We start from the raw sequence: 9,969 nt of genomic DNA, 5'->3' as shown, positions 1-9,969 counted from the left end.
CCACGAGTCTTTTCATTTTCTGCCCTGGAGCCTTCTTTGAAATCTGAAGCCACAGGTAGCTACTTGGCCCATAGGCAAACGAAGCCAGGAAGTATAGTAGGTGTTCAATCAATACATGCTGAATGATTGAATAGTAGAATATGACAGATTGCCATTAAACTGCCTTGTCAGTAGATGAGCACAATAAGGGGCACATATATTTGGAATCTGAATTACTTGGGACATAGCAGTACTGTCCAGTAGAGCTTTCTGCATATCAGTGCTGTCTAATAAAATAGCCACTCTCCACAGGTGGCTATTTAGCACTTGAAATGTAGCTGGTATGAGTAGCTGGTAAATAACCAATTTTTAAACTGAATTTTGTTTTAATTAATTTACAGTTAAATTTAAAGAGCCAAGTGTGTCTAATGGCTACCATTTTAGATAGCATAGGATAGGAGATGCCAACTGCTGTCACAAAAGTCCTCTTACTCCTTGCCACACTTAGCCTAAAAAGTATTTATTTAGTAACAGTTTGTGGGTACACAAAATAATTAGCCTACCTGGGAAACCCGCATGGCTTGGAGCAGCCCCAAAACTACACTGCAAGCCTTTTTTCTTCTCAAAGTCAAGGTCTAGCAAAAACAGGCAGGTGGAATCAAGAAGTTGTTCCTTGTGTGGAGCTCCTTGGCTTGTGTTTACAATGAGGTTTGAGCATAGACTTTCACTGCTGTGTTTCTCTGTGTTGGCGCAGACAGGTAGAGGAGAATGTGACTTAGAAATGCATGTGACAGTTTAAATCCAGCCCATTCAGATTCATTTACATTTAAATAAGAAAAAAAGTGCTGCTTTTAAACAACCATTCATGTCTAGGAAAACATCTTTGAATCCTCTAATTTATTATTTGAAAAAGTCCCTTTCACTAGGAAGAAAAGGAAATATATGTTTTATGTAATTGTCAGTGTGCAGGTTGCAAAGACTGAACCTCTAGTTTCAAAGAAGTTTCTAAACTTGGTAAGCCCCTCTTCCCATGACTAATAATAAACAATGCTTTGTGTGCACACACCTTGCTCTGTATGGTTTAACAGCTAGGTCACAGGCAGGCCTCACGTGCTCAGGGCTTCTGTTCTCAGCTCTCTCACTGACTCAGCCTTTGACCTCAGGAAAGCTGGGTTAGATTTAGACCAAAGGCTCCACAGTGCACAGTTGGAATGTGTGCATCCTACGGGTTTTGCTCCTTTTCTGGAAACTCACAGCAGCACTTTTGATTCTGCTTTGATGGAATGGGTCACGGTACAGCCATTCACCATCTTGACCAGTTCCCCAGGCTTTTCAGGGACTCCCTTCCCCTTTCTTCTCTTCCACACTCCTCTCTCTCCCCACGCTACTTTTCCATGATGACTGTGGCATCATTTTAGATCTTGGGGTTACAAATAAATGCAGGCAGGTGAGCCTCATATATACTCTTATTACTTAAACCTGCTTGAAGCAGTTGAGCACATTGGTGGTTGGTTGGTTGGTTTGAAGCAGAGGATTTGATCCCTGCACAACTGCAGTTCCCCAAGAGCACAATGACACTTTATGTTCCAGACCCAAATCGTCAGTTTCACTGCACTCCCCACAGTCCCTCAGACCTAGATTCCAGCTTGCATCTGTGTATCAAGGCTTCCTCTCCTGGGACCCCTTGCGGATGAAATCTGCTGTAGGTTCCAAGCTTGCAGGTTTAGTTGTTACGGCTCTTTAGAGGTCCTAGGGAACTGAAAAAAAAAGAAAAAAAAAAAAAAAAAGCAAAGGCCAGTGTGGCTGACAGCTACTGGGGAGATTCTGCCATCCTTCTGCAGTCCAAGAACATCACGATGCCTCAAGCTGATTTCCAACGGCACATTTTTTAAATTTAGATTTTATGACTATGGCTTTTACTCTGGGTGAAATGAATTGCTACTGGAGGATTTTGAGCAGAGGAATGACAAATTAGACTCAACTTTTAAAGTCTCCCTCTGGCTGCTGGATTTGGATCTCTGAATATTACTCACCGTTGCATTTTCCATTGCTGTGTTCCTGGCAATAAACTTTATGCTTGCTCTGCCTGCTGGGCTCGCTTCCTCTCCCTCACAACCTACAACAGGCTCTGCTCTTCCATCTCTGCTCTAGACTCGACCTTAGTCAGGGAGGCAGCTCTACCTCCTGACCCAAGCATCACTCTTCCTGGCCATGCTGCTGCACTGAACAGAGCCAATGTAGCTGATTCCTTATCATCAACAATGTATTAATACTTTATCATCCGAAATCAGTATTGAGCTCTGTATTTATTGAACTTCGCATGGAATTTTCATTTTTCTTAGAGATCCCCAGGTCAGGATGACCCAAATTGTAAGTGCTCCCTCTCCCACACTGGCACCTTGACCCCTGCTGGTCTTGGTGTCTCTGCTTCTCACCTTTAAATGTGTTGCTTCATAAGGATGTTCCCGCACTTTTCTGTATGTGAACCACTGCCTTTTCATGATCACTTATTTTAAAAAAAGGCTGAACTAATTTATTATTGAAAATTAACTGTTTTTGATAACATGATAGAAAACCTGGACAATACAGATTGACTTAAATAGGAAAAATATTTGCAAATATCTATAATCGTACTAATACAAATATATTTTCTAAAATTATATGCATATATATGTATAGTTTGTTTTACAAAATTACACTATATACCTATATTTGCATTCTACTCTTTCACCTTATAGTATATAATGAGCATTTTCCAATCTTGCTAAGTGATTTTTAGTAGCTGCATAGTACAGTGTGGCTATATCATTATGTAACCTCCTACTTAAGTAATTGGACTGTTTCCAGGTTTTTGATATTATAACCATGGTAGTGCAAATGTTATATATACGAATATCTGAATAGCTCTCTGACAATTTTATTCAATTAAATTCTCAGAAGTGGAATTATCGGGTCAGGCCAGGTGCAGTGGCTTATACCTGTAATCCCAACACTTTGGGAGACCGAGGCGGGTGGATCACTTGAGGTCAAGAGTTCAAGACCAGCCTGACCAATATGGTGAAACCCCATCTCTACTAAAAATACAAAAATTAGCCAGGTGCAGTGGCAGGCACTTGTAGTTCCAGCCACTCAGGAGGCTGAGGCAGGAGAATCGCTTGAACCTGGGAGGTGGAGGTTGCAGTGAGCTGAGATCATGCCACTGCACTCCAGCCTAGCAACAGAGCAAGACTCTGTCTCAAAAAAAAAAAAAAAAAAAAAAGAAAGAATTATTGGGTCAGAGGGTAAAAACATTAAAGGCAGCCTGAGACTCTCTAAATAAAACTTCAAATCCTGACGGCAGTGAGAAGAGTCACAACGTGGTCCAGTCCCCTCATGATCCCTGACCATGGACAAGATGTAAAGTTGGGATGGATTCTAGAAGCCTCTGCGTAAGCAAGGGGTTTAATAATTTAAACTAATTTCTAAAGAGCTGCACCTGCCGGAGCATTTGAATCAATGTTGATGAAGTAGCTTCAGCTATCAGGAATAGCAGATGGGTAAAGACATCTGGCTTCACACCACTGCTGGCTTCAGTTCTTAAGAACTTGAGTTCTTTCAGATGAGCAATGGGCATCAGGCAAAAATGTAATCATCTTCACTCTTTCTCTCAGTGCATGCAGTGAGCCACCAACTGACCTTTGCTCTGATTGCTAACTAAATTTTGAGATTATACTAAATCGGAAGAGCAGCTATTCAATGGAAATGAGAGACCTGCAAAGCATTAATACTATTTAGATTGGGAATGGGTGGGAACAACAAATTGCTTAGGTACTTGCAATATCAGCAAATCAAAGAGAGTAAGATTTTATGTAGACACATAACAGCAGAGAACCGCAGGGTGATTTTTTTTCTTGATTTTTGTGCAACAATCATCCTCTGAATGATTACTCTCCTACAACTGTATATTGATTCTCAAAATATACCTGTGATATAAATCAAAATACTTGCCTCTTTTGCAGATAAGGCAAGGCAGACAGATTATTTTATTTGTCTCAAATCATTTATTTAGGCTTAATTCATTTCCTTCAACTTTTATTTGAATGCCTCCTATGAACCAGGTACTGTGCTGTGTTACAGACTTATAAAGATCATGCAAACAGGATCTCTGACCTTGAGGAAGGCGAAGTGTACTCATGGAAGCAAAAATTCTGATAATGTGTTCGAGTACACTTAGGGAAGAAAAAAAGCTGCAATATATTGAGAAGGAAGTAAGCTAAACCAAGCCTAAAGTTAACATTTGTTTAGGCAAAAACTACAAATGCACCAGGAATCTGATATCTGGAAAAATGACATAAATGTGGATCTAACACGTACATTCATTCTCCACTATTGAATCCTAGAGATCAGATGCGTTTACACCCAAATCAACATTTGTAAAGATGAATAACTACTCTTTAGATCTTTTTCCAATGCAATAATTGCTCTTCATAAAAGCTCATTATAAACAATTTCCACATCAATTAAAAATCAACGCCTTTATTTGCATAATTGGAGAATGCCACGTCATACATGATGCTGGCTCAAGAAAGACAGATTCAGATGAGCAGATCTGTTTACAATTGCAAATGCTAATTAAGGGAAATAGTTGACCCTAGATAATTCAGTGATAGACTACAGAGTTTGGGGATTATTTAGACACTTTTCTTTTTCTCCTCTTTTTTTTCTCCTCCTACTGGATGGGCTTTCCCCATTTGCTACTTACTAGTACTCTCTCCTGGGCCTGTAGAGAGGCAGAAAGTTGAGGTCCAGCATCAGTTTTGCAACTCCATAGCAGTTCTGGTGAGAGTTTGGAAGGAAACAATATTGAAGAACATATACTAGTATAAATAATGTTTGGAAAATTTCCAGGAATTTTAATGGTCTTTGATACTTCCAAGTCTTTTAACTCAAAGAATGAAAAATTAGCTAACACTGTCGTTAAACATGCATAAGCTCAAGCTTTCCAAATTTTTAAGTGTCTAATCACCATTTAAACATAAGCTGCTTGTCTTATATTTTTAGAGGCATCCAGACAGTCCAAGGCCCATGCTTCACTTTAGGAAATTGATTGAATGTCACTGTAACAGGACATGTCCACGCAGTAATGGTCTCCCTGCTGCTAGATAACATCTGAAGCAAATCCACTGATGAGAAATAAATGGGGAAGCAAAGCAGAGTGTATTTCCAGAGCCAGAAACACTGACCCTTTCAAGGCACTCGATCATTCTGACTTTGTTTCTATTTATCAGGAAGTGAGTGTTGAAGAATGAATCATGTTAGTTCAATAGATGCTGGCAGGATCAATAGATGCTTTTGCATCATACTGTTACTTGATGCTTGCTGCCAGAGAGGCTGCCTTATAAAGCAGAACCATGGCCAGAACAGCACTCCTGCCACTGAGAAGCAGTCTGCTCTGGCTGGATCAACTATTTTGCATTCGAGATCAATTTTTATTCATCTTCATTTCTGATCCTATCTCTGGTTGAAGAAATAAGGCTCAGCAATTTGGGATCACCTAGCCGGCAGAATCAGCTGTCACTATACTAGTAGGAGAGTTTCATATATAAGCTGACACTTTGCTCCTTCAAAGGAATGATTCTTATTGTGCTTTATCAAAGAGTGAGTGACTCTGTTTATGCATTAATTGCCAGGACTTAATGCACTGTGACTCAAGTGTTCATCTCTACCTCATGGAGTCACTGACTTCATGCTGATTGGGGGTCCAGCCAAGAAAACTAAATTCTTGCTTCAGTATTATTTTGTTAAGTAAAATTTGGAGTGTCTTTTTCCAGTTCCCACTTCATTCACTTTGAAATCTTAGTAAAAAGGAAGGAAATACATTTCCTTTTCCCCTACAGTGTTGAGCTCTGGCTTTAGAATAGACCTACAGCCTTGTAACATAACTTCAAATATCTCAAACATACACCTACAACCTTGTCATATAACTTTAAATATCTCAAACACACAAAGCACAAACACTCCCCAAATCTTAGGGGTTGAGGAGAGAGAAAGACTTCAAAAGAAGTACTTAGAGCAAAACATTTATGTTTAACTGGCTCACTAGGTGTTCCTATTTCCTTTCTCCATGCCACTTTCTACTGTGCAGTCAGTATTTACCTTGTTCAGCCTCCTTGAAGCCAGATGTGACCAAATGACACAGTAGCAGCCAATGAGCTCTAAAGGGAAGTGTACTGGGGGTTTCTGGGGAGGCTTTTGATTTCCTCATAAAAAGGACAGACATGGCTGTCATAGCTCCCTTTCCTCTTCTTCCTGCCTTGCACTTGAGTCTAGTACCTGGAGCTGCAGTAGACCTTTCTTGTGAGCATGTGGTGACAAACTGATACTTAAGAATGGCTGAGTGGGAGAAGTTTGATCTTTTAGTAACATTCTTGAGTCCCTGCACCAGCCATGGACTATCTATGGTCTATGAGAAAAAAGTGAACCACAATTTGCTACCTACCTTCATGGAGCTCACAGTCTAGCAGGAGAGATAAACTGTAATAGAGTTTACCTCAGAGGATACAATAAGACACACTGCAATAAATTCTAATATTAGGTAAGCAGATGATACAGTAAAAGTTCATAGGAGTAGCAGCTTATTCAAACTTTTGCATTGAGGGAGGATTTCCTGGAAGAACTGAGACCTAAATAGGACTTCATTTGGCAAAATATTTGGGGAAGATAATTCTAAGCAGAAGGCAACATGTACAAAGGCCTAGAGGAGAGAAGGCATGATATCTTTGGGAAACAACCATAAAGAGATCGGTATGTATGGAGCTTAAAGTGGAGTTGAGTGAGATGAGGTTCAAGAGGTAAGTACAGCTATTATCATGGGTCTTGAAAGCTTATGCAATGCAAAATCAATCAAGGACCTTCAACAGTGAAGTGATAGAATCAAATATGCCACAGTGGCTGCAGCTGGGGAGAATGAATTAGAAGGGGAGAGTTTGCAGGCAGGGAAACCAGTCAGAGCTATGCTGTCCAATATCATAGCCACCAGCCACATGTGGCTACTGAGCTCTTCAAATGTGGCTGGTACAAATTGAGATTATTTAAAGTGGAAAATGCACATTGGATGCCAGAGACTTAGTGTAAACATAACAATGTAAAGTATATCATTCACTTATATATCTATAAGTTTACAGTGATCACATGTTGTAATGATGATATTTTGCATATGTTGGGTTAAATAAAGTATATTTTTTAAACTAATTTTATCTCTTATGTTTGCTTTTTAATGTGGCTATTAGAAAATTTCAAATTACATACACAGTTTGTGTACATGGCTGACATATTTCTATTGAATGATGGGTTACTTTGGCAATATATGTAAGATGATAAAGGCTTTAGTTAAGTTAAATGCAATTTGAGTGAAGTGGACTTACTTGAGGGTTATAAAGAATGAGGATAGTGCCTTTCTGCCCATAGATGCCACCGAAGAAGCATCATTAAAGTCTCCTTCACCCTGCTGTTATGTCTAAGTCAGAGTCTCCTAAAGAACCCGAACAGCTGAGGAAGCTCTTCATCGGAGGACTGAGCTTTGAAACAGCCGATGAGAGCCTGAGGAGCCATTTTGAGCAATGGGGAACACTCACGGACTGTGCAGTAATGAGAGATCCAAACACCAAGTGCTCAGGGGCTTTGGGTTTGTCACATATGCCACTGTGGAGGAGGTGGATGCAGCCATGGATGCAAGGCCACACAAGGTGGATGGAAGAGTCATGGAACCAAAGACAGCTGTCTCAAGAGAAGATTCTCAAAGACCAGATGCCCACTTAACTGTAAAAAAAAAATTTATTGGTGGCATTAAAGAAGACAGTGAAGAACATCACATAAGAGATTTTTTGCACAGTATGGGAAAATTGAAGTGATTGAAATCATGACTGACCAAGGCAGTGGCAAGAAAAGGGGCTTTGCCTTTGTAACCTTTGATGACCATGACTCCGTGGATAAGACTGCCATTCAGAAATACCACACTGTGAATGGCCACAACTGTGAAGCTAGAAAAGCCCTGTCAAAGCAAGAGATGGCTAGTGCTTTCTCCAGTCAAAGAGGCAAAGTGGTTCTGGAAACTTTGGTGGTGGTCATGGAGGTGGTTTCGATGGGAATGACAACTTTGGTCATGGTAGAAACTTCAGTGGTCATGGTGGCTTTGGTGGCAGTCATGGTAGTGGTAGATATGGTGGCAGTGTGGATGGCTATAATGGATTTGGTAATGATGGAAGCAATTTTGGAGGTGGTGGAAGCTATAATTATTTTGGCAATTACAACAATCAGTCTTCAAATTTTGGACCCAAGAAGGGAGGAAACTTTGGAGGCAGAAGCTCTGGCCCCTATGGTGGTGGAGGCCAATACTTCGCCCAACCAGGAAACCAAGATGGCTACGGTGGTTCCAGTAACAGTAGTAGCTATGGCAGTGGCAGAAGATTTTAATTGGGAAACAAGGCTTAACAGGAGAGCAGAGTCAGAGAAGTGACAGGGAAGCTACAGGTTACAACAGATTTGTGAACTTAGCCAAGCACAGTGGTGGCAGGGCCTAGCTGCTACAAAGAAGACATGTTTTAGACAAATACTCATGTGTATGGGCAAAAAACTCGGGGATTGTATTTGTGACTAATTGTATAACGGGTTATTTTAGTTTCTGTTCTGTGGAAAGTGTAAAGCATTCCAACAAAGGGTTTTAATGTAGATTTTTTTTTTTGCATCCATGCTGTTGATTGCTAAATGTAATAGTCTGATTGTGACACTGAATAAATGTCTTTTAAGAGAAAAAAAAAAAAGAATGAGGATAGTTAGTTTATGTTGATGGTTGTATGAGAAGACAGAGTGAGTAAAAAGAGTTAAGGATGGCTCCCAGGTGTCTGACTTGGGCAATTGAGTGGATATCAGTGATCTCCAATAATAAAACAAGAAAATAGCAGGGGGAGCGGGTTTGAGAGGAAGCTATTGAGCTCAGTTTTGGATAATTGAGTTTGAAGTCCTCAATACTCAGTTTGAAAAATTGGATAGGCAGGTGTGCATATGTATCTAAAGTTCAGGAGACAGAGTTGGTGAATTTACACATACAGACATCATCAGACTGCAAGTGGCATTTAAAGCCTTGAGTACAATTGAGAGTACCCAGAGAGAGTAGGCTGTAGTGGCAAGAGGACTGAAGAACAACCATAATAAACATATAGACTTCATAGCTATTAAGCAAATACCAACACTTACTCTAAGGTAGTGTTTTCCATATTGTGTTTTCCAGAACACTAGTCTCACAAGATATTCCTAAGAAGAAATCTTTCTGTGACTGGGAAGAATATTGCCCACTAGAGGTTACAACACACACTAACATATTCACATAGCTACAGTTCTGAGAAGTCCCTATAGCAAAGAGACCTCTTTAACCAGGCATTTTAAAAATCATATATAACTACAGAAATCTTCTTCTCCTCCAATAATACTGGTTAATTTCTTAGGAAATACACTCAAGGAACACACTTTGTGAAGTGTTTTTTCTTTGGTAATCCAGTTCATCAGTGGGACAAAAATCAAATAGAATATATGATTTTATTAAATTTATGGCCTTTAATTTAATTAAATATATGGCCTTTAGGGCAGATTTATAAAGAAATTACATGTCATTTCTGTCAAATAGATATATTTTCCATGTCTAGTTTCCTCTATGCAAGTTTAAGCATACTTTGGGGCATTTCAGTGCTTTCTAGAATTTTAAATGATTGGATTAAAATAAATACCTGATTGTCTCTGAGTAACTTACTAAGAATGCCAAAGAACTATTGTAAGTTCATAACAATAACTAATTCTTGTTTTAAGTTTGAATATGAGGTATCTAATGGTCTAATAAAATATTATCTCATGGAAATAAAGTTTGAAGGACAAAAATACTTTTTCCAAGGCATCTATTAAAATTTAGGAGAGGCACAAAGTTAGCTGGGCTTTTTGTTTCTTATAAACTGCTTATTCAGT

At 39.5% G+C, this 9,969-nt stretch overlaps 1 pseudogene; it reads left to right on the top strand.

Moving 5' to 3' along the window:
• The first annotated feature begins 3,299 nt into the window (after positions 1-3,299).
• On the top strand, positions 3,300-8,533 carry LOC110743269 (annotated as a pseudogene).
• The last annotated feature ends 1,436 nt before the right edge of the window (positions 8,534-9,969 follow it).

Source organism: Papio anubis, chromosome 3, assembly GCF_008728515.1.
Source record: "Papio anubis isolate 15944 chromosome 3, Panubis1.0, whole genome shotgun sequence".
Lineage (NCBI taxonomy): Eukaryota > Metazoa > Chordata > Mammalia > Primates > Cercopithecidae > Papio > Papio anubis.
The sequence above is the reverse complement of the archived record's forward strand: the minus strand, read 5'-3'. Positions and strand labels throughout refer to the sequence as shown.